We start from the raw sequence: 25,726 nt of genomic DNA, 5'->3' as shown, positions 1-25,726 counted from the left end.
TTTGATCAAGCTCGGTACTTCGTCAGCATCCAAGATATGAGCGCATTTGAGGAAATCTTGGCTTTGCTTATCTACGGATTGTTTTTGTTTCCTAACATTAACGATTTCGTCGACATCAACGCAATTAAGATCTTCTTAATTGGAAATCCAGTTCCAACCTTGCTTGCAGAGGCTTATCACTCTGTGCATTCAAGAAACCTGCAGCGAGGAGGATTAATCACATGCTGCGTACCGTTGTTATACGAATGGTTTGTCTCGCACCTGCCAAAGTCTAGCACTTTCTGGAATATGAGGGATGGCCTTTACTGGTCACAGAAAATCATGTCTCTCACTCATACAGACATTGATTGGTGTAGTCCTGACAACGACGAAACCAAGATCATCTTCAGTTGCGGAAGTTATCCCAACATACCCCTTATTGGAACTAAGGGAGGAATCAGCTATAATCCAGCTTTAGCCCGTCGTCAATACGGCTATCCTATGAAAAACATTTCAAGTAGTATTCAATTGGAGGGTATGTTCTTCAAGAACATCGACGATCATGGTAACATGCTAAAGAAGGAAATTGTCCAAGCCTGGCGTCTTGTTCACACAAAAGGGAGAAGGTTGTTAGGAAAACATCTTTGCATCTCCATGGATCCTTACCTTCAATGGGTACGTGTCAGGGCATTCAAGCTCAAGATGCCATATCAACATCAAGAACCTATTCCCCTAAGGGAACCAATTTACCTTTTCTCAACTGATGTTGAAAAACTGCAAGCGGCATTGAACAAAGTATGCCAAGAAAGGAATGCTTGGAGAAACAAGTATCGAATTGTGAACACGGAAAATGTTGAAATTCAGAACATCCTAAGAAGGAAGGATGAGTTACTTGAAGTACTCGATCGACAAGTGACACAATCATCACTTTCTCATCATATCCCTCATGCTTCCTGGATAATCGACCAGCTCACGTCAGAGAACGCTCAGCTCAAGAAACAGAAGAAAATGTTAGAACGTGAAGTCGGCTCTTCGTCAAAGTTTTAGAGTCCTTTCTCTCAGTTTCTCTGTATTTCCTTTTTCAAAGTGTGTAAAAACGGCGTTTTTCGCTTAATTAATAAAAGTTTGATGTTTCATAACGTAATTATGGTGTTTCCTTGAAAAATAATAACTTAATTACATATCATGCATCGCTTTAGTCGTACGCACTGACACGAGAATTGTCGCGGATCTAATAGTCACTTTCCTTTCTCCAGAAAGAGAGGAGGAGAAGGAGGTGAACAAAGACTTTCAAGTTGTCTCATCCATACAACACTCGTTCAAGTCGCAAGAAAAGAATGGAAGACTTTGAGCAAGAGAATGAAGAACTCAGAGAAGAGATTAATACTCTTAAAGGTACTGTTGAAAGGCTCAATAGTATGGTAGAAGCCCTGGTAGTTGCGCAGAATCGACCCACGCCAGAAGAACCACAAAGGACTGTGGTTTCCAAGATTGTTTCTACTCCTATTCCTCAGTATAACATGCCGCCCGATCGACCTTGGGGCATGCCGTATAATTTTACTCCAGAAGGGTACATACCTCCAGTTTTTGAAGTTCCAAGATCTACCATGGATATGCGTCCACCGGAGGGTTACAAACCTCTGGAAATTGAAGTTCCAAGAGCAACGACAATGGGTTTCACACAACAGAATGCTGAGATTCCAAGATCTGCTGTCATGGCTTCTCCACGACCTATTATGCATACTTTTCCTCCACCGAGCGGACAAGTATATCATCACGCTCCAAGTGAGGACGCTGGCGTGTATGAAAGATTGGACGAGTTCCAGGAACAGTTTCTACAAATGCAGAAGGAACTCAAGACTCTCCGAGGACAAGATCTATTTGGAAAAAATGCTGCAGACCTCTGTCTGGTTCCAAATGTTAAGATTCCTCACAAATTCAAGGTACCAGAGTTCAAGAAGTACAAAGGGAATTCATGCCCACAAAGTCATCTCGTGATGTACGCTCGAAGGATGTCAACTCAGACTGATAATCAACAATTGCTCATTCATTATTTTCAAGATAGCCTGACTGGTGCTGCACTCAAATGGTACATGAACTTGGACAGTTCAGAGGTTCGTACTTTTAGAGACCTCGGAGAGGCCTTCGTCAAACATTATAAGTATAATCTGGATATGGCTCCCGACAGAGATCAACTCCGGGCCATGACTCAAAAGGATAGAGAGAGCTTCAAGGAATACGCTCAGAGATGGCGTGAAGTTGCTGCTCAAATTTGTCCACCACTTGAAGAGAAAGAAATGACAAAAATCTATCTCAAAACTTTGAGTCCATTTTACTACGGACGAATGGTTGCAAGTGCACCAAGTGACTTTACCGAGATGGTAAACATGGGTGTACATTTAGAAGAAGTAGTTCGGGAAGGACGCTTGAACAAAGAACCAGAATCTTCTATTGGTCCAAGGAAGTATGGAAGTTCTTTCCAGAAGAAAAAGGATCAAGATGTCAACAATGTCTTGCACAAAACAAAGAAGAGATTTTCACCTCAGGTTGCTACAGTAACTCCGGTTGTTAACTCAGCGCCAGCTTATCAACCTCAGGTTTCGAAACAACCATTTCAACAAAGGTCGCAGCAACCTCAGCAACAGGTTCGACCTCCAAATTTCAACAACAATCGGATTCCAAGGTATCCTGCCTTTGATCCCATACCAATGCCATATGCGGAATTGTTTCCAACATTACTGGAGAAAGGACTCATTCAGACAAAGAGCCCTCCAAATCCTGCAAATGAATCATCACATTGGTTCAAGGCTGACCAATCTTGTCCCTATCATCAGGGGGCACCAGGTCACAACATTGAGAGATGTTTCAGTTTCAAGGCCGACGTCCAAAGATTAGTGAAGAGTGGAATGTTATCCTTCAAAGATACTAATCCTAACGTCCAGGCAAATCCTCTGCCGCAGCATAAAGAAGCTTCAGTAAATTTGATAGATCAGCACCCCAATATCATTCAAATCTACAACATCCGTCAGATAGGGGAAAATCTCGTCAGAATGCACGCTAGACAAGCAGGATACGGTCATGTACCACCTCACAACTACTTCACATGTGAAATTTGTCCAAAGAATAATCAAGGATGTGTCGTAGTTCAAGCTGCATTACAAGAACAAATGGACTTAGGATGGATTCAACACATTCGAGTCAAAACTGAACACGACATCAACATGGTTCAAGGATGTCCAGGAGAATACAAAATCTACAAAGTTGAAGATCTCGAAGGATCGGTAGTCAGATTCCATAAAACTTTAAATGGACTGCCTACTTTAGAACAGATTTCCATCCTTACAGTAGATGCATAATTTGTCAAAGAAATTCACAAGGTTGTTTGCGAGTTCGCAACGACATTCAGAAACTAATGGATGAAAATACCATTACAGTTCTTGCCAACAGAGAAGATGACGAAGTCTTTACCATATCTCCTCAAATTAATCAAGTTGAACCAATGCAAGTCAAGTATGACAGCAGGAAGACAGCAATTGCTCCATTAGTCATCTACTTACCAGGTCCTGTACCATATGAGTCTGACAAGGCTATACCATACAAGTACAATGCTACATTCATTGAAAATGGTAAGGAAATACCATTACCGTCTGTTGTCAACATTGCTGATGTTAGTCGAGTCACCAGAAGTGGACGAGTCTTCAACAGAGCAACAGAGAATGTGGAAAAGCCTTCGGAAGAAGCACCACATAGGCAAGACAATCATCCGACCAATGTTGTTCAAGCGAAAGAAAATGATGAGATCTTTAAGTTAATCCAGAGGAGTGAATACAACATTGTAGACCAGCTACTACATACTCCGTCTAGGATATCTATTCTCTCCCTACTATTGAGTTCTGAAGCTCATAGGGAAGCTCTACAGAAAGTTTTGGAACAAGCTTTCGTAGAACCAAGTGTTACTGTAGGACAATTCAACAGTATCATTGCTAACATCTCCGCAGGAACTAGCCTGAATTTCTGTGACGAAGATCTTCCTGAAGAAGGAGTGGACCATAATCTTCCACTTCACATCTCAGTTAGCTGCATGGGTGATGTACTCACAGGAGTCCTAATAGACAATGGATCCTCTCTCAACGTCATGCCTAAATCAACATTGTCAAGATTATCTTTCAAAGATCACCCGTTAAGGGATAGTCACGTCATCGTCAAAGCATTTGATGGATCAAGAAAGTCAGTTTTCTGAGAAGTAGATCTTCCCATAACTATTGGACCTCAGACGTTCAAAATCACTTTCCAAGTTATGGATATCCCGGCACAATACAGTTGTTTGCTAGGTCGCCCATGGATTCATGAGGCTGGGGCAATTACTTCAACACTTCATCAGAAACTGAAGTTCATAAGAGATGACAAATTGGTAACCGTATGTGGAGAACGAGCTTTGATCGTCAGCAACCTGTCATCATTCTCCGACATAGAACCAAAAGAAGTTATTGGAACTAAATTCCAAGCAATTTCCTTGGACAAGGAAAAAGGAAAGGAGAAAGCAGCGTCTATTTCTTCCTACAAAGATGCAATCCAAGTTGTAAAGGATCACACTACCAGTGGTTGGGGGCACATTGATATTCCTACCAACAACAAGAACAGAACAGGAGTTGGATTCTTTCCGACATCATCAAAGGCTATTCCAGGGATTGAGGTAGTTCTCCCAATTCAAGAGACTTTCCGCAGTGGAGGTTTTCTTCAACCTGTTCAACAAGCAGTCAATACCATCGGTACGGAAGACGCCGATGAGAATCTTGAAGTGGAATGTATGTCCTACCTTAACAAAGCAGGATACATAGCCTTATCAGAGTCTGATTCACCTTGCTGTTATCCAACTAAAGGATCTGAAAGTAAGACTCAACTAAGCAGTGACGAAGTTACAAACAGCTTCACCACCAGAAGTCATGGTTCATCAGAAGAAGTTCCTCCTATCTCCGAAGAAACCTGGGACACATTGGGAGAACCAAGCGGAAAATTCGACTACATGGTGAAATACTCCGTTCCTGAAAGTTCAAGAATCTCTCTTGAAGACATTGTTCCAACTAGATGGAACATTGATTATGAGTACCTCTCTCAGCCAAAAGAGATGTATAACCCTTGCTATTCATCATCAGCATCTGGTGAAGTCATCATTGAGGATTATATCCCCAAGTCACCATCCGAGGCTACTGATTTAGGGTTCACATACCTAGTCAATGCCATCTTGGGAGAAGAGCAAGACCAAAATACAGAAGAGGATGATCTCGAAAGTGTCTCCGACAACGAGTCTCTCCATTCAGAAGATTGGAAGTTTCCTCAAAAGAGAAACCGACATACTCCACTTGGAAATGGGTATGCTCACACCACTCAGTCTGCTGAAGTAGAAGAAGATCGTCTGAGTGTTGCAAAGACAGTGGTTGGTAAATCAAGACCTACCACAGGCCAGCTTAAGCCTAAGGTTCCAGATTACTTAGTGCACAATGGGGTTCGCCACTATTGGACAGCTGTTGAAGTTTCAACTGTTGTTCGCACTCCTAAGTAGGAACTTTCACCGTTATTTTGTCCTCTCACCATAGCCCAGGGTGAAGAGATGTTTCATAGGGCTTTGCATTTTACTATTTCTTAGGAAAATGCCCCCTCTTTGCTTCTCCCAAAGCAATAGAGTTTTGTTTTATAGGGTCTTTGTTTCAAGAAATGACTGTCAATAAATAAAAATGTCATTTTGTTCCTTCGTTAGTTTTTCCTTTTCTTTTTTCGGAAATTGGTAATCCTAAAAAACACCCTTAAAAAACGTCAAAAATTCCATTAACTGCATACACCGAGTCTTCCCTCGTTGTCTAAATAAAACTTATCACACATATGCAGATTAATCATAAAATACCCCGTTGAAACGTACGACCGTATGACTTCTCCAAGCTTTGGGTTTCCTGTATTCGAGGAAGAGGAAGAAGAAGACGAAGAAACATCAAAGGAAATTTCACGGTTACTTCAACAAAAGGAAGAGGCCATTCAGCCATACAATGAGCCTCTAGAGATCATTAACCTTGGTTCCGATGGAAACAGAAAAGAGGTTAAGATTGGAGCTTCGCTCAGTTCAGAGATCAGAGAAAGTTTGATACAGCTGCTCAGAGAATTTAATGTCTTCGCTTGGTCTTATCAAGATATGCCAGGGTTGGATACCAGTATAGTGGAGCATCACTTGCCATTAAAAGCAGAATGCCCTCCGGTCAAGCAAAAATTGAGAAGAACTCATCCAGAGATGGCTATGAAAATCAAAGAGGAAGTTCAAAAGCAAATCAACGTTGGTTTCCTCGTCACTTTAGAATACCCTCAGTGGTTAGCTAACATTGTTCCCGTTCCTAAGAAAGACGGAAAAGTCCGCATGTGCGTCGACTACAGAGATTTGAACAAAGCTAGCCCTAAGGATGACTTTCCTTTACCACATATTGACATGTTGGTGGATAGTACAGCAAAATCCAAAGTTTTCTCATTCATGGACGGATTTTCAGGATACAACCAAATCAAGATGGCACTTGAAGACATGGAGAAAACAGCTTTCATCACCCCCTGGGGCACGTTCTGCTACCGCGTTATGCCTTTTGGACTAAAGAACGCAGGGGCAACTTATCAAAGAGCCATGACTACACTTTTTTATGACATGATGCATAAGGAAGTGGAAGTCTATGTGGACGACATGATTGCCAAATTAGAGAATGAGGAAGATCACATACAGAATCTGACAAAGTTATTTCAACGCTTACGAAAGTTTCAACTTCGCCTGAATCCCAACAAGTGTACCTTTGGTGTCTACTCAGGAAAACTCCTTGGTTTCATCGTCAGCAAACGAGGAAATGAAGTGGATCCAGACAAAGTCAAGGCAATTCAAGAAATGCCTTCGCCCATGAAATTCTGGACTCAGACACGCAATGTCTTACAGGATGTCACGACATCACTATCTGAATGTTTTTAAACAAATGAACAAAGTGTAAACAGAAAACAACACAGGAAAATTGTTAACCCAGTTCGGTGCAAACACACCTACATCTGGGGGCTACCAAGCCAGGGAGGAAGTCCACTATAAGTAATATCAATTCAAGGTAATACAACTCAATATTACGCCTTTCACTTAATATCTACCCAATGCAACTTCAATCTAAACAACTTAGACCAGAGATCCTACCCACTCCCCCTCAATCACACCAGTGATGATAAACTAACCAATGAAAAAGAAGACACTCTTCAAAAACACAACTTAATCTTGCTTAAAAGCTTTGATCAAGTACAATAGTACTCTTGCTTAAAAGCTTCGAGTACTTCTTACAACTCAAAACAAAAACACCTAGACCAAGACAATCATCATGATGATTGTTTGGCTTACAAGAAAGCTCGTAAAAAAACAACAAACTTCTGGACGGAAAACCCTAAAACCTCAAAAAAACCCACCATCCAGCAGCTTCTTCAATTGATATAAATAACCTTGCAGCAGCTGGGCCTTGGATCCAATATTAGTTTTAAACCTAATTAAGACCATTTCCATAAAGCAAAGATCCTATGAAAAACCATCGCATAAAGCTGATCTGAAACAAATCAATATCCAAAGTTTCCAAAAGAGGCGCCCAAAGACTTAACAGATCAAATAACCATAACGAGATCATAATAAAACACAGCAGCTTAGGATGTCATGACATCGGCCTTGACATCAGGTAAAAACCTGCACAAGAAAAACTTCAAAACAATGTATGTCATGACACCAGGTTTGACATGATAAAGACACTATTTGTTTTACCAAAAAATACAGCCAATCAAAACATCTACAGCCCAGAACCGAGAAACAAGTTAGAGGATTTCTTGGACGTCTGAATTACATCTCGAGATTCATATTTCTCATGACTGCAACTTGTGCTCCAATTTTCAAACTTCTACGGAAAAATCAAAGTTGCGTCTGGACAGACGATTGTCAGAAAACGTTCGACAGCATTAAGGAATATCTGCTCGAACCACCCATCTTGTCTCCTCTAGTGGAAGGAAGACCTTTGATAATGTACTTAACCGTCTTAGAAGATTCCATGGGTTGTGTCCTTGGACAGCAAGACGAAACAAAGAGAAAAGAGCATGCCATCTACTACCTAAGCAAGAAATTCACTGACTGTGAATCCCGCTACTCCATGCTCGAAAAAACCTGTTGTGCGTTGGCCTGGGCTGCCAAGCGTCTCCGCCAGTACATGATTCGACATACTACTTGTTTGATCTCTCATATGAATCCGATCAAGTACATCTTTGAGAAGCCTGCCTTAACTGGGAAAATTTCCCGTTGGCAGATGTTGTTATCAGAATATGACATTGAGTATCACGCACAGAAAGCCGTGAAAGGAAGCATTCTAGCTGAGCACCTGGCTCACCATCCACTCAATGGTCATGAATCAACCAATTTCGACTTTCCGGATGAGGACGTCATGTACCTCAAGATGAAAGACTACGACGAGCCACTACCAGACGAAGGACCTGAGATAGGATCCCAATGGGGCTTAATCTTTGACGGAGCTGTCAATGCTTATGGACGAGGAATTGGGGCAATCATTGTTACACCTCAGGGTACCCATATTCCATTTACCGCCAGATTAACTTTCAAATGCACGAACAATGAGGCCGAGTATGAAGCTTGCATCATGGGTCTCGAAGAAGCCATGGATCTAAGAATCAAACACTTGGATGTATACGGAGATTCTGCTTTGGTCATCAATCAAATCAAAGGAGAATGGGAAACACGCCAACCAGGGCTAATCCCTTACAAAGACTACGCGAGAAGATTGTTACCATTCTTCGACAGGGAAGATTTTCATCACATTCCTCGTGAAGAAAATAACTTGGATGATGCATTAGCCACACTCTCTTCCATGATTAGGATAAATCATTGGAATGACATTCCTCTAATCGATGTTATGCGCCTGGATAGGCCTGCTCATGTTTTCACAGTAGAAGCAATCATCGACGACAAACCGTGGTATCACGACATCAAGAACTTTCTTCAAAGACAAGAGTACCCTATTGGGGCATCAAAGAAAGATAGAAAGACTTTGAGAAAGTTAGCTTGCAGGTTCTTCCTGAATGAAGATATTCTGTACAAAAGAAATTTCGACATGGTTCTGCTCAGATGCGTTGACAAGAAAGAAGCAGAAACACTCATGAGAGAAATACATGAAGGTTCCTTTGGTACTCACACCAATGGACATACCATGACAAGGAAAATACTGAGAGCAGGATATTATTGGCTGACAATGGAGTCAGATTGCTACCAGTATGCAAAGAGGTGTCACAAATGCCAGATCTACCCCGATAGAATTCATGTGCCACCATCTCTTCTCAATATACTCTCTTCCCCTTGGCCTTTCTCCATGTGGGGAATCGACATGATTGGAATGATTGAGCCGAAAGCGTCCAACGGACATCGCTTCATTTTGGTAGCCATAGACTATTTCACCAAGTGGGTTGAAGCAGCTTCATATGCAAACGTTACAAGACAAGTTGTCGTCAGGTTTATCAAGAATCACATCATTTGTCGCTACGGCATTCCTAGCAGGATAATCACTGACAATGGGTCAAATTTGAATAACAAAATGATGAAGGAGCTTTGTGAAGAATTCAAGATTGAACATCACAACTCATCTCCTTACAGACCAAAGATGAATGGAGCTGTAGAAGCAGCTGACAAAAACATCAAGAAAATCATTCAGAAGATGGTCATCACTTACAAAGATTGGCATGAAATGCTCCCATTTGCTCTTCATGGTTACCGTACATCTGTACGTACTTCGACTGGAGCAACTCCTTTCTCCCTTGTATATGGCATGGAGGCAGTCCTACCCATAGAGGTTGAGATTCCATCAATGAGAGTCTTGATGGAGACAAAATTAACAGAAGCCGAGTGGTGTCAAAGCAGATTCGATAAATTGAACTTAATCGAAGAAAAACGCATGACAGCTTTATGCCACGGACAGCTATATCAACAAAGAATGGAGAAAGCTTTCGACAAAAAGGTCTGACCTCGCACAATCAAAGAAGGCGACCTTGTACTCAAAAAGATTCAATCTTTTCTCACAGATTCAAGAGGGAAATGGACTCCCAATTATGATGGCCCCTACGTGGTCAAGAGAGCTTTCTCAGGAGGAACCTTAATACTCACGACTATGGATGGAGAAGAATTCACCCGTCCTGTGAACGTCGACGCAGTCGAGAAATACTTCGCCTAAATAAAACAAAAGAACAGCTCGCTAAGTTGAAAACTCGCAAAGAGCGGCTTAGGCAAAAAAGAGCGTCTCGGTGAATCGAAAACCCGAAAGGGCGATTCAGGCAAAAGTTAGAGACATAAAAAAATATAATAATCAATCCCGGTAAACTTAAAACCCGAAAGGGGTAGTTTACGCAAAAGTTAGGGATATATGGCAAGTAACTGTGTTCAGGACAAACTCGATCATTCGAAATCCATAGCCGAGTATTCATCATCAGTAGGTCATCTTCTACAAAGCACGAATACAGCGCAATTCAGAGTGGAAGGGAAAGATAACGGTCGTCACGTTTCATCGTAGCCCTTTTCCCAAAAATTACCAATTTCCAACTTTGTAAATACTCCATGGAATCAAGCATTTGGCTGGTTACCATTCCATAAATAATAATTTGAGCCTTGTGCCTTTTCTTTGCAAATCTAGTCTTATTCAGTTTCTTGAAATGCATTTTAAGTTTAAACAGTCATTCTCTTGAAACAAATGTTTTCATAAAATAAAATGAATTTACTTGCAAAAAAATAAAGGTGAAATTTCTTTCTAAGGTTTACAAACAATAGGAAGAATGCAAACAGTTTCTCCAAGAACGGTTGAGACTCCGGGAACCCAGATTTCCCCATGAGGTCGCTTTGCGAACATCTCCCGATGACGGATCTTCACTTTAAATTATTTCGCTCACTTCAAAACAGCGGGCAACTGATAACCAGATATCCCCAATGGAGTGCGTCTCTCAAGAAGAGGACATCTTCTGATCAACAAAATTCAAGTCGTATCCCAGGATTTCACATCCGCGGCAATTCTATTCACATTCACTTTACATTTTATAATTTTCATAATATTCATGCATACATTACATAATAATTGCATAGTCTAGTCGGGCTTTGATCATGTTAGTACCCGAGTCATCGAGACATGTACTCGAGTTTCCCCTGCGAGTCGTGGAAGAACTTTCTTTTTTAAGACGACAGTTCATACACAAGGATCTCCCTGAGTAAGTCAACAAATGGCGATCTCCTTTAAAGAGATAGTTTGTTCACTTTTGGAGTTCCCCAGCCGAGATTCTCCCGCAGAGCGACACTTGGCAATCTTCTTCAGATAAGATAGTCTATTTTGCATTTTTGAATTCCCCAGAGGGTCGATGAGAGTATGGTCTTTCCCCGACAAGGTCAATAAATACCACTTTTCGTCAAGGAAAATAATTTGGGATCTCCCAGAGCAAGTCAACAAATGGCGATCTCCTTTAAAGAGATAGTTTGTTCACTTTTGGAGTTCCCCAACCGAGATTCTCCCGCAGAGCAACACTCGACAAGATGAAATTGCTTCGTATTTGCCTTCCTCACAGAGTCGTTGCATATACCCAATAAGGTCAATGGATGACAGTTTTCATCAGGAAAATAACTCTGATTCTCCGACAAAGTTGACAAGTGACAAGTTTTCTCCCAGGAGGATGCTTCAACAAATCCTCAACGGAGTCAGTAAATGATAATCTTCTTCAAGAAGATAGTTCAGATTCCTCAGCACGAGTCGATGAACGACAGTTTTCTACCTCGGAAAACGACTCGTTTCCACCCCAGCAGATCGACAAATGATTCCCAGCGGAGTCAGTGAATGGCAGTCTCTTTCAGCAGAAGACAGTTCACTCATTCTTATTTTCAGAAACAAAAATGACGAATGGCAGCCTTCCTCATGAAGACAGTTCGTTTCACTTAAAGATTCTTCAACAAGGTCAGCAAATGGCAGTCTCTTTCAGCAGAAGATAGTTTGCTCACTTTCTTTCACAACAAGGTCAGCAAATGGCAGTCTCTTTCAGCAGAAGACAGTTTGCTCACTTTCTTTCACAACAAGGTCAGCAAATGGCAGTCTCTTTCAGCAGAAGACAGTTTGCTCACTTTCTTTCACGGCAGGGTCAACAAATGGCAGTCTCTCCCAGTAGAAGACAGTTTGTCCCCCTAGCAATTGGCAAATGGCAGTCTTTCCCCAAGGAAAGACAGTTTGTCTGTTAAATACTCAAGAAATCGACAAATGGCAGTTTCTTTAAACAGTTTGTCTGTTTCTGGGATGTTTCATCCCCTTCAGAGTCGACAAATGGCGGTTTTCCTCTTAGGAAAACAGTTTGTTGATTCCCCGACATGAGTCGATAAATGGCGGTTTTCCTCTTAGGAAAACAGTTTGTTGATTCCCCGGCATAAGTCGACGAATGGCGGTTTTCACCCCAAAAACAGTTCGTCCACTTTCAAGCAAAGTCATTAGCCCCTCAAAAGGTCATGAGGCCATATGACATTCTTTCAAAGACGTCAAGTCAAAAGGAAAGATGGTGAAGTTTCTTTATTACCATCAAATGGCGTCTCATCTCCAAGTGCTGATGAGAAGTTTAATGAGGAAACAAACCTTTGAAGTTTCTTTTTACCATCAAATGGCGTCTCATCTCCAAGTGCTGATGAGAAGTTTGATGAGGAAACAAACCTTTGAAGTTTCTTTTTACCATCAAATGGCGTCTCATCTCCAAGTGCTGATGAGAAGTTTGATGAGGAAACAAACCTTTGAAGTTACTTTTTACCATCAAATGGCGTCTCATCTCCAAGTGCTGATGAGAAGTTTGATGAGGAAACAAACCTTTGAAGTTTCTTTATTACCATCAAATGGCATCTCATCTCCAAGTGCTGGTGAGAAGTTTGATGAGGAAACAAACCTTTGAAGTTTCTTTATTACCATCAAATGGCGTCTCATCTCCAAGTGCTGATGAGAAGTTTGATGAGGAAACAAACCTTTGAAGTTTCTTTATTACCATCAAATGGCGTCTCATCTCCAAGTGCTGATGAGAAGTTTGATGAGGAAACAAATCTTTGGAGAATTTCTCTTTATCTAAGATATTGTCCAAAATCACAACTTAGACCAGTTTCGAGATATGGACATCCGAACGAGGGGAGGTTGTTTACCTTTTTCTAAGTATCAACACTTAGTTAAAGAAGATGGATTGCGCATGTTATTTTGCCATCCATTCACCCGAATCCACATCACATGTTTCTACAGGAGTTTGTCTCCCTATTCCCCGCCAAATGCGACAACGGGATCAAATCATGCAAAGATTTTCATCACTGCAACATCTCAGGAACGCCCAAAATTCGGGCATTCTTTGGTATTTAAGTCTTTTTCACTCTGAAGTAATCGAGATATTAATCTCTCTCCCTCCAGACGAAAGAAACTTAAATAGGGGCATCTGTCATACCCTAATTTTTGACCCCCTGAGATGTCATATCTTTTAGACTTTTCATCAAAGACAAAATAGATACTCAGAGCAGTCACTTGTTCATCTGATACCTAGTCTAGGGTTTTGAGCCCCCATCAAGGACTAAAATCAGGGATCACATTTGGGAAACCCTAGAAAACTCCAGGGGATCACTCAAAGGCATCAATCATCTTCAAATGTCTCATATAACAATATCCATTGGGCATTACACTCCAAGCCAAGATCCATAGTCATCAATTTCATCTGGTCGACAATTAGGGTTTTTGACCTAATTCACCAAGATAGTTGACTTTTAATCAGGATATGGATCCAAAACTCAAAGCATGACTCAAGAGCTTCTATTACCTCAATATAATCCATTCACATCACTCATCTGAAGAGGAGATTTTGATTCATCACAAAAGTCCAAGAATTCACTTCATCTGGAAAAAGTCAACTGCACAAGATCACCTTTGACTTTTTGGAAATTTTGTCAACCATGACTTTTGAAGTTTTAAATCATCAATATATGATATTTGAAGTCATTTGATCAAGGAAAATCAAGAAAATCAATCAAAAATCAAAAGTCAAAAGTTTGACTTTTCATACTTAGAAAATTTTTAAAGTGTTTTCAAGTGATTTTTGCCAAACTTTGGAAGGGAATTTCTCAAATTTTCACCTACAAACTGAAAAAACCTTCCAACATGAAAGTTGTAGATTATGATCCAATAAACAACTTTGACACATATGATGTTTTGGCTAAAAATCAACCATTGAAGAGTTATGGAGCTTCAAAGTGGCTGCCTTCACAAAACATGCAAGAAAACCCTAGTTTTCTTCAAACTTTATGGGACTTTTTCACTAATTTCCCTAAAGAATTTGGGCAAACACTAAACTAATGATTTGAAGTAGATATTAAGGGCTTTCCAAATTGTGCTCAACCTCTCCCAAATTCATTTTGAGCTAAGAGATATGATTGATCAAAGTTAGGCACTTGAAGTGAAAATTATAGGTCATGTGCAATTTGAAACTTTGCAATTTTGTGCAAGTGACTTCTCTAAATGATGCTACCCGACCTCTAATGCATCTGAAAACCTGCCATACATCCAAATTCATCATTACATAAGGATTAGAGAAGATTCCCAAAAACAAAGGCATGCGATTATGTAATGATTGCATTTTTGAATTTATGGCAAATGGTGAATCATCAAGGAATCTTGCTCTAAGCCAATTAGAATTCTCCTCTGAATCAGAACTGTTCCCTAAGATCATACAAGATCAATGGTTAGGGAAGCTAGCCCGAAAATGCATCATTGCATTTGGGATATTTTCAAATTTTCTTCATGGCTAAGAAACCAAACTCACTTCACTAAGCAAGCTTGCTATGTTCAATTGCTCTGAACCATTTGCCTATAAATAGAGGGCTCTTTCTCATTCAGAAAACACACCAAAGCAACCATATTCCTTGCTTTCTCTTTCTCTTCTCATGCTTATGGTTTTTCAAAGTTCTTTGGCAAGAAGAATCGTTTTCTTCAAACCAGAGCTTATCTTTGGAAAGTAAGCATTCTAACATCTCAAGGGGGCTCATTTGAAGTGATCCAAGCACCTGGATCACTTCTGTAGGTGGAGGAACACCATTGTTGCTCTCACTTTGTAGTTAATATAAATTCATGTTAGTTACATATCTGGATTCGTGAGGAAATTTAGAGCAAAATTGATGTTTACATCATGCCATTTAGTTGAGAAACCAGAGAGTTAGAATTTTGAAAATCTTTTAACTCGAGGAAGAAGACGACCATGGTGGCGCGCGAAATTCAAATCTATGCTAGGTTTATTTTATTTTGAATGGTATGCGTTTTATAAACGAATTCATCGTTTGCCCTAGTGGCCTCACGTGCGCTCTTAGTCTCCTCATGCCTCAAGTCTGGGGTTCGAATCCCCCTCGCCCCAGACTTTTTGTTTCTTTTATTTTTCAATGATTTACCACTTGTTTGAAAATATAATAAACTGGATGTGTGTCATAAACACCAAGCGCGCGTTGGCCCAGTGGTGTTATTTTGGGTTAGTGACTTAGAGGGCGTGAGTTCAACCCCTCTAGGTGACAAAACCTTATTTTTTTATCACTTTTTCCATTTAATTTCTTCATAACTTTAAACAATTATTAAACCTATCAAATTAATTCATTTTGATCTCATTTTTTACACACTTGTCATTTAATATATCTACTTTGTGAATAATCAAAAAAATCATAAAAATATTATTTATTTCATATATTTTTATTAGGTTTAAAATAGTATGTTTTAAGTGTTTTCTTAAATACTTTGAAAATATATATCTTCATTTTGTTTTAACCTAATTATTTTGTGAACAATTTTATGATAAAACCCTAATTATTTAGGTCTTAATTAGGTATAGATTTCATCTTTGCCTTAATTAAGTTGACTTTTGTCAATATTCAAAACTGTTTTCAATCTCTGATTAAACAAATGATTAAGGTTTTCAAACAACAAAACCTTATATCATTTCAATCTTTCTCAACTGTTTTTCATAAACAGTAAATCATTTTCATTGGGCCTCTATTAGAGTGTAAGACCCAACACCTTCTTTCTTTTCATAGTTTGTTTTCAAAAACTGTATTTACAAAATCTTCCATCTGTTTTCAAAAACATTCTTCTGGTATTTGAAGGGCATTATTCCCGGTGAAACTCTTTAGATACCTATGTGACCTTTGTCCATCTTCACTTCTTCTATTTTCAAAAACCTTTAACTGTTTATAATAAATATTCAACTGTTATCAACAAAACAACAAAAATTGCTGGTAAGGCTTTGTACATACATCTTCAAAAGCCTCCACTCCATCCAGGTTAGGCTTTACAAGCTTTCAATTTACAGTCTTTTATTTAAATTACTGTCAAATATATAACTGTTTATATATTGTTTAGAACTACGTCTGAGTATAAACCCTAGGACAGTTAAACTATATATATATATATATATTATAGGAATATGACCTAGGATTGAGAATGTCTTCCCGGTGAAGGCTCTTTCCTAATTAGAGATCTGTAGTTCAAACCCCCAAGATGAATTATTCCCGGTGAAACATCTTGGCAAAAGCCTTAGAACCCAAAATAGGACACATCTACCCAAAGAGGAATTATTCCCGGTGAAACCTCTTACCCATTTGCTTAAAGCCAAAATAAGTTCAAAACCACATAGCTTTCTCTTTTGCTATAACAAGGACCCTCGATGACCCTCGATTAGCCTCCTCTTGGGCTTTGTACAAGGACCCACAGGCTTCTTAAAAGCATTTCCAGCTTCCTCTTGAGCTTGTATACAAGGACCCATCAGGTTTCTTATAAACATAGGAACAGGTCTTTAGTTACCTTTTAACCTACCCTGGTGAGTTTCTTCCATTCTTTAGACCAGACTTTAAACAAGCTAAGTTTGTCTCAATTTCACATTGAGCACACCTTTTGGAATGAGAGACATGGACAGTCTCTGTCACCCTTATCTTCATCAATATTCCTTAGTAGAGTCTAGGATCCATATTTGCTTATCACCAGCAAGAGTCAGCCTTAATCTTGGGCTTTAAAACAAGAAGTCTCCATTAGATAATCTTTCTGCCATTCATTTTTAACAAAAATCTCTGGAAAGGGTTAGCCTCCAATCATTCTTTCATTTCAACAAAAATCCCTGGAAAGGGTTAGCCTCCACACATTCTTTCATTTCAATAAAAACCCCTGGAAAGGGTCAGCCTCCAAAATCACTTCTTCAAATCCAAAGATTTATTCTCTTAAGAGATAATTCCCCAAAAGAGTCAAAACCCCTGGAAAGGGTCAGCCTCCAGAAAACATGATAAAAATTCAGTCTTTTAATAGTCAATTTCTCCAGCTGAGTCAAAATCCCTGGAAAGGGTTAGCTTCCAAAAAACATAAAAATAAATTAGTTTGTTAGAACCTCTAGCAGAATAAAACTCCCCCAGTGAGTCTTTCATTTTTAGCCACAACCTTGGGCTTTGTACAAGGCAGATAAACCACATTTCCCTGTGTCAAAGATTCCTAATCTTTAGAATCTTTTCCCCATAGAGTCTTCCATATTCAGTTTCTTTAAAAGTCCGCCACAACCTTGGGCTTTGTACAAGGCAGAAAATAATATTTCCCCTAGCTAGAGTAGCCACAACCTTGGGCTTCATACAAGGCACAAATTAATAACCATCCTCAGTAAGAGTAGCCACAACCTTGGGCTTCATACAAGGCACAAATTAATAACCATCCTCAGTAAGAGTCAGCCACAACCTTGGGCTTTGTACAAGGCACACAAAATAGAGTCATCCATAGTCTTAAAAAACTCAGTTATCTTCAGCAGTCAGCCACAACCTTGGGCTTTGTACAAGGCACACAAAAATAGAGTCTCCCTAAGTAGAGTCAGCCACAATTTTGGGCTTTGTACAGAACACCAAATAAAATCCATAAAATAAAAACTCTCCAACTAGAGTCAGCCTCAATTCTGGGCTTTGTACAGAACACAAAAACTCCTTAGTTTAAATTCTCCCCAGTAAAGTTATCTCCCAGAGTCAATAAATCAATCAAAAAGCCTCAAGCTTGGGCCTCATTCAAGCCAGCTAAAAAATCAAATCTTTTATACAGTAGATAGACATAGCTTATCTCTATAGAGAGATATTTTTACTACTTTACCACATTCAAACAAACAAACATTACATTTCATTTCAATTTCAATCAAGTCTCCCATTTAGGATTTTGAAAGGCATGAGCTGGCAGTGTAACCAGACATGTGATTAACTTTCCCTAATTTGGACGAGCATCTTTCTTTCATTTGAGAGATACTAGCATACTTGCAGTCAACCAAGTAAAGTCACTCTCTTAATGAAATGAATTCAGTTATTCTGTCACTCTTTTAATGTTTGTGGTGGAATAGTAGAAATACCTCTCTATAAAGATGACTTCATGTCTCTTTACTGTAAACAGAGATTTAATTCAAAAGCTTCAACCTTGAGCTTCAAGCAAGACACCAAAAATATTTAATTTCCCTAGTTAGTTCCCCGAACTACATTAAGCTCTGACTTCCACTAGGGATATGTAGGCATGAGGTTCACAAGGAATCTCAGCGAGCTAATAAAATACCAAAAAAAGTCAGTTTGTCTATCTGTTTGTCTGTCTATCTTTCTTTTAAATCAATTCAATTCTCTCTCCTAACACAAAGGAGAAACTTTCCCAATCATTAGCAACAAACACAATCACAATGACACAGAGTAGGTTCCCGTAGAGTACTACGAATATGTAGGGTGCTTAAACTCTTCCCTATGTATAACTGACCCCCCGAACTCCAGAATTTCTAGTCTAGGTGAAATCCCCACACTTAGCAAACTCCTAGGGTTTAGTTGAGATCTTTTTTCCCCTTTCCTACTCGTAGGACAATAAGAAAGTTCGTGTGATATCGTAGGAAGAACTGAAACAAAATTCATCCCATCCCGGGCGCATTCTCCTTCCAAATTTCGCGTGAAGGGTCTAGCGTGCCGTCCTCCCAAGTGAAACGGGGGGGGGGGGGTAAAAAAACGACACCACAGTTTTGATTTTAAAAATATCTATGGGTTTTATTCTCTCTTTCTCTCATTTCCTTTGGAAACAATAAAGCGCGGTGGTGACTCTGTTAAAATATATGAGCTAAGTCAATCAATGGATTTAGTCTCACAAATGTCACCGCTACATACATATATTCTGTTGTTCACAATTGTCATCATCAAAATAAAAATTTATTACCTGCAAAACAAGGTTCCACATCCTCCCACTTTTTTATGATGACAACGCATCTCTCACGGGAGGTGGTAAAAGAAACAAGGTAATATATTTTGGAGTTATAGCACTCCTCCTAATTTAGATAGAGAGTATACCCTCCCCTTGAAAGTATACTTCTCCCTCTTTATCGAAATCAAAAAGGCACGTAAAAGATGCAAATATGCATTTATTTTCTATCAATCTATATCACAAGATGACAAATCAATGTAGTATTACATGGCATAAAGCATTTTATCAAACATCACAACAAGGATAGATCATGTGACATGCTCTTAAAACAATAATATCATAAGTGTTGAACTATGCAAGAGCAACTAGTGATGAGATATATTTATGCATGGCAAGGATCATGTCATATAAAAAAGCATGTATTTTTACATAGAAGGAATTACTCTTGATGAGAAGCAAAGTATGTTTAATGTAAGGTTTCCTAAAATATGTTTATGCATGGCGTAAGGTCTTTATCATATGCAAACAATTTTTTGAATACACTTACGAACACGCACGTGATAGAGTTTTTTATCATGGTAGAATGAGGAAAGTTTTACACTTAATGGGATATGTGAAAGATATGAAACACTTAGTCATGACATATGTGAAAGATATGAAACACTTACACGTGTTAAAGATAACATGACATAGTGAAAAAATATCATGAAGCATGTGTTTGGCAATGGATGTCCAAATTAAATTTCCCTAAAATGTGTATAAGTTTTTCATATTAAGGTGTGCCTAGCAAGAGTATTCAAATCATGGCATATAAATTGTTACACTTTGTGGGAGATAATAACGTTACTTTTAAATGTGGGACACGATTTTTACAAGACATTTAATGGTATATAAGGCAAAACAAGGTTGCAAGCATAAATTTTAAGCAATCAATAATGTTTATATAACATAAACAAAATACATTTATGAAAGAGAAAAACATACTTTATTGAAATCATAAGGGAAATTCCATCACAAGAAAGAAACCAATCTACCGAAAATACGAGAAAAAGTAAAGTGCATAAAGGGAAACTTAGAATGATGAAGGTAAAAGGTGCGATGGTGGTAATAAATTGAAAGTGGGGTTTTAGTTTACTCCGATATTTCCTTCATTTTTGGCTGTAAGTCCTTCTAAGTTTTTGACTATGTTTTGGCAGAGCTCTAGAACTTTATCAATTTTGGTGTATTCAATGTCAATTAGTCCTTCTTCCTCTATTTCTTTTAAGTGTGAGTCTTTTTCTATCTCTTCATTCCTGATATGAATTCTTATTTCTCTTAGGGTGCTAAGGTTAATCTTATGATTTGTTGGATCTTCTACTTCACCAGTTGTATCAATATTAAATATGATGAGAAGTTTTGTGATTAGTGGATCGTAAGGTAGTTTTGCTGCTGAATTTTCTCTACAGCGTATCATGTGTCTAAAAATGCTTTCCACCCAATTCGTTGGAATTTATTGGGTTAAAAGCCATAAGGGAACTACATCTTATCTTAGAACATAAAAATTGTTTATCATCCTGGGAAAGAGGATTTTAGTGAGCATATTGTGTAGGATTCTGACTTTCGGTATAAGGTGGGTAGCTTTGAAAGATATATATTTTTCTTTTCCATAAAATTTATTACTGTTGAAGTTGTAAAGGGAAAGCAACAAAAGTTTTGGAAGTATTTTGGAAATTAACGTCTCCACAGGGAATGGTCGTAAGAATATCATTCAACACTTTCTATGTTTACGAGCTCGGGTTAAAATGGATTAAAAGCAAAAAGATATGAACAGAAAATAAGTACATTCTTCGGAGAGAATAACTTATCAGGCGTGAATATACACTACTCGTCACAAACTTAAACCTATCGATCAGTTGTATTCAACCTACAATACTCATCATTACCATCACGTATCTCTCACATCAGTGTTCATCTCTGAAGCACTTACGAGACAATTCATAACTGAGGTTATGTTTAATGCCAAGTTGCGAGAACATTTGTATTCTCACATCAGCGATCTCTCGCGCGAAACTCGAACACAAAAGCATTAAGCTTTGATACAAAGTGATTGTTAGCTCTAAATCCATCTCTATAGTCTATAAGCTAACAAAAATTTACCCCTAATAAGAATCTGTGAGGTATATATCTAGAGCAACACAAATCCCAAACATAAATACAAAAAGATTAGGGAAGATAACAATAATGATTTGTAAAGCAAGTTTTATACAACACCATAAGCTATAAATATACATATGTTCAGAGTAAATATGCAAACAAAACCCAACAAAAGAGAAATACACAAAGAGGAGAAGAGATAAACCAAACATCTCACGGGTTTTCAGCTCCAATTGATGAGAAATTCACCTCCGATCATCCAAATGCACGACCCGCTTAGCCTGCTCAACAGAAACTTGAAATCTTAAGGTGAATTGACTATTTGGTTAAGGTGGTTGTGCTCAAAATGAAATAAATGCCTTGATCTTTTTCATGCTATCATACAATCAATATAAAAAAAAGATTAAGCATAATAAAATCCACTAAAAACAAAGATTGTGGCCTCCAACATATAAGAACAATGGAAAGCTTCCTCACATTTGGGATTTGGGAACTAAAGTGATTCAATAAAAAAGCGAGTAATGTGAAAGAATGAATGGCATGGTAATTGTACAAATGAAAAGTTTCCGAAACATGTTATGCTATAGAAAGCGATATATGAGTACCTCGAATGATACAACTTCAAAAAATATCATTAATTACCATACATAAGCAAGTTGAAACACTCAAACTTGGAAAATAACTTAAAAAATCCTCAAACTAATGGATCAAAATTTGAACGACAAATAACCACAAAAGAATTAGAAAAATAAATACTATTATCTCCTACTAAATAGTTGTGGTGAAAGTGGGAAAAAGGAGGGGCTCAAAGAATCCACAAGCATAAACCTGCAAAGCGCGCTAAGAGGACTCAACAGAAGATGCGGAAAAATCAACAGATTTTTCATGCACTCCACTAACACCATCATAACTCATTTACAGAAGAAAAAAAACACAAAACTTACAACTGTTGGGTGCCTCCCAACAAGCGCTTGTTTTACGTTGTTAGCTCGACGCCTTTATTGTTTCAGTGCTTGGCAAGTAACTTTCTCGCGTCATGCCCTGGTGATGTCTCCCGCGCAAACCTAAAGAAATGTCCTAACCAAAACACTCAACAAATGTTACGGTTACAAATATATACAACAATTATACAAACATAAAAGAAATCACAAGTATACAAATACGTACACAAACAAACACATATATACAAGTATGGAACAAATGCAACTATACACATACAAAAAGGAAAATTTGGTGAGTGTTGGATACGCAAGTTGAGAAGTGAAGATTTGAAATAAAGAACTGGTCCAGTTTCAACTTGTTTAGCCAACATTCACAAACAAAAGTATACTTATATGTAAACATATACAAGTAAACATATATGGTGAATATAGACAAGTAAACATGTACAACCAAACATGTAAAACTGAAAATATACAATATATACAAAGTTGAAAACCATCAAAACTATTGCGATGCAATCCTAAACAAAACCATTCCCCAACAACAGCGCCATTTTGCTGAAGCGATAAAGGGCAAGCAACAAATTTTTTGGAAGTATTCCAGGAATTATCGTCCCCACTGCTTTCCTTTAGAAATTACCAACTTATACTTCTGAACCTTTCTTGGCCCCATTAATTCCTTTCCCCTGGAAAATACATGTTCCATGTTGATCAGTGCAATTTGATGCATAATCCTCTATGTTTGTACTTAGACATTTCCATAATTTGTTTTGCTTATTTTTCACTTTTATTGTGTTTTCATATTTTAGTTTATTTTTGCCTTTATTTGATTTTTCGTATTTTATTTTTAGCATTTGCAGCTATCAATAAAAAGTTCATAACTGGAGCTACGGAAATCGGATCGATATGTTCTAATATTCGTCGGAAAGCTGAGAGAAAGAGTTACAACTTTCATGTTGGAGTCAAAGGCTCATTCAGAGTGCATAATTCACAAAATTTCGTTGAAGTTTCTGAATTTAGAAATATTTAGTTTCAGGTCGATTTTGGGCCGGATTTTCTATGTTTTTCAACTCAGTTAGGTTATGATCCGAATTCCTTGTTTCACTTTTACCTGGTAGTCGTGCTACTGTTCATTGTGCAATTTTACACTATTCTCGAAAATATTCGAAAGCTTGTACGATTATCTCATGGAGACTAAAAATATACGGAGTTGATCTACTTTATTCAAGTTCCAATCTTTGAGATTATTATAATGTTAAATTGAGTTTCTATTTTGTTCAATTATATTATGTGATTCTTATCTGCTTAATTCGATTTTCATAGAGTATATTGATTTAATTCAATTGTTGTATGTTCCTTAACTATAATCACGTTAGCGTTTTCTTAATTCATTATCGTGTTTGATTACTTCACGTTTGCTTAATTTGCGAGAGCTTAAATCCGTTTGCTTAATTCAGATAATAGGAACTTACATCACATAAAATCCGTTGCGTTTGTCAGTGAGTTTTGTAGTTGAATAGGAATATATTAGAAGATTGAATTTATAAAATCAATGATAAGTCAGAACCTGAATCAGTAGATTAGCCATTTTAGCTTATTTAATAATCACTTATTTTCTCTAATTTCTTAAACAAAACAAATCCCTCATAATCCCTTCAGTTGGTTAATAATAATCCAAGAGTCCTTGATATACAATACTTGAGTTGTCGTTACCATAAACTACATTTTAAATTACTCGTTTTTGACCCGTGTGCGACAGCGAATCACACGTGTTTCCAGAGTAACATTTTTCTTATTTTTAATTTTACCATGTTTGTTTTATTGCTTCCCTAATCATTGCCTTGATTTGAACCATTATTAATTCCTTTCCTTACTCCCACAATTACGTGGATCAACATATTATCTTTTTCAATATTTTTGTTAATCCCGATGACATGCATAAATTCCACTATTCCCTCTTTCAGTACTTCATCTTCTAGCTCTTTATTGATTACTCCACCATATTCTTCATTATTTTCAATGATCACGTAATCATTCTTCATATCACCATTTCTCCCATTTTAATTACCACCATCACTATCATTAATGACACCATTAAGACTCTTAATGAATCCATTAATGAATGGATTTTCTTCGCGTAATGAATCAAATCGAGAGTCATTTAATGTGGGGATATCATTAACTCTCGCCGGTGAATTGATCCTCCGACTATCTAGTGTTTTTTCATTTATCTTTGCTTCTGAACCACCGTTCATGTGCCATTCATGTTGTCATAATTATTGGTTTTTTTTTGGTACTCTGACGTTGATCCTTCTCCTATCTCACTCCTTCGACCTGGTTCCACAACCATTTCCTTGACTTTTACTTTCATTGGACATCCCTCCTTATAATGGCCATACCTCCCACAGTTCAGGCAAAGTAAGTGAAGTCCCTTACTCCCTTATATTCAATCTCGTTGTTTCTCCCTTTGATTGAAAACATTGCTAACAATGGCTTCATAAGGTTGACTTCAACACACATTCTTGCATATTTTTCTCTTTCATAATTGAATGGTGTTTTTGTCCACCTTCATTGATTTCCCCACTTTATTACCAATAAAGTGCAAACCCTAGTATCATAATACTCTATTGGTATATCTGTAATTCTGATCCAGACTACAACTTCCTCTATAGTATCACTCTCCGGATGGAAGTTTGCGCTCCAATCTTTGACAGTTATATAATGATCGTATATAAACCATGGCCCCTCCGCCGTTGCTACTCTCTTATCATCTTAATGTGAGAAAGCCACCAGATAATTATCGTTACTCAAATCTATGATGCTTATAACTCCTTTTCTCACCCACATCTGTCTCAACTTTGTCTCCAACGCTTTGTATCCAATCCTCCCTCCTAAGAGTTTAACTATTACACCTCTCATCCATGGCATGTGAATTCTTCTTTCTTCCTCTTTAGACACCACAAAATTCAGGCACTCATAACCACCAATCTTACTTTCTTCCACTATCATTCCTTCAAGATCCTTTAGAATTTTTTCCACCATATCTTTTTTTGTAGAATCCTTCCCATTCTTATCACTCATATTCTTTCCTGTGACCATATCATTGTATGATACTTCCGATACATTATTCTTTCATATCACATATTTTCCACCCGATCCATCTTTAATTTTCTTCGTACTCCTTTCTTGCAGATCTTATTTAGCCACTATTTTGCATGTTCTTTCTCCATCGTCGGAGAAAAAAAATCTCTATCGCCGTCGAGTATAAGCAGGACCCTAAGTTTGTTCAATCTTAAAAGAATAAGCAAATGCTTTGAAATTCCATATATGCATGATATCCATGTATCTATAAGTATTGTTATTAATGATAATTATATAAAATTAATTTGA

The sequence above is a fragment of the Vicia villosa genome, linkage group LG6, assembly GCF_029867415.1.
Source record: "Vicia villosa cultivar HV-30 ecotype Madison, WI linkage group LG6, Vvil1.0, whole genome shotgun sequence".
Taxonomy (NCBI): domain Eukaryota; kingdom Viridiplantae; phylum Streptophyta; class Magnoliopsida; order Fabales; family Fabaceae; genus Vicia; species Vicia villosa.
The sequence above is the reverse complement of the archived record's forward strand: the minus strand, read 5'-3'. Positions refer to the sequence as shown.